The following is a 1,020-nucleotide window of genomic DNA, read 5'->3' as shown; positions in this document are numbered from 1 at the left end:
ACCCCGGGCCAGCCCCCTCCCCTCAGGCCTAGGAATGCCCTTGGGGTGGCCCTCAGCCCCTCCATCAGCCTGGAGACACGAACCCCGGGCCGGCGCGGCCCCAGGGCCCGCCAGCCCTGTCCCAGCCCTGCCACACACGCGGCCGTTACTGTCGGGGGGTCGGGGAGCCTGGGTCGGTGCCTCATCGGGCCAGACACCCTGGGCTGCCGGGGCGACAATGGCAGTGGGAGCCCTTCGGGGCTGGGACTCACTGCCCACTCCCTCCAAGGACTCTGGCCCAGGAGGTCGGGCTGACTGCATCCTTCCTAGTCCAGTCAAAGCACAAAGCCCTGAGGACTGCGGCCACTGCACTGCGGAGGCCGCAGTGACACTGCCGGGGGCCAGGCCATCACGGGCCCCAGGAAGGCCCCTCCACAGAGGCCGTGGCCCCGAGGGAGGCTCCTGTGGGTGGTGTTGAATAAAGCGTGTCGGGCCAGCGTGGTCTGGGGCCTTGGTTTATCAGAATCCCAGGTTTTGTGTCGCAGCACTGGGAGCCTGTCCTGAAGTTCATCATCCTGCCCTGGGTTGGGGGATGGGAGGGGATGGCAGACCCCTGGCCTCTCCCAGGCAGGGCGGGCTTCCCATGGCCCCAAGTGGGGCCTCCTGACACTCGGGCCCCGGCAGTGTTGGCGTGAGAGCTGGGTGTGGAGGCTTCCTGAAAGCCGGCACACTTGGGTGCCTTCAGCACAGTCCCCGCAGCTCCCGTGGAGGCCCCTGCCCACTCTGCGGGTGGTGGCAGGGCTGATGCCAGGTGCGCCCACGTCCTTCCTGGGAGAGATGAGGACCTGTCAGTGGGGTCCACGCCAGGAGCTCAGCGGGGGCTCCTCGCAGCCCGGCGCAGGGGCAGGGGAGAGAGTGTGGCTGAGCTGACCCTGTAGGCCCCGGGCCAGTGCTGACAGGTGGCTGGGGAGGGCAGTGCTAGGACATCGGCCACACCGGTCCCCTTTTCAGCTGCCCCACCACCCCTGGTCGGGTGGTCAT

Source organism: Lipotes vexillifer, unplaced genomic scaffold (genome assembly GCF_000442215.2).
Source record: "Lipotes vexillifer unplaced genomic scaffold, Lipotes_vexillifer_v1.1 scaffold225, whole genome shotgun sequence".
NCBI lineage: Eukaryota > Metazoa > Chordata > Mammalia > Artiodactyla > Lipotidae > Lipotes > Lipotes vexillifer.
This window is presented reverse-complemented; position numbering follows the sequence as displayed.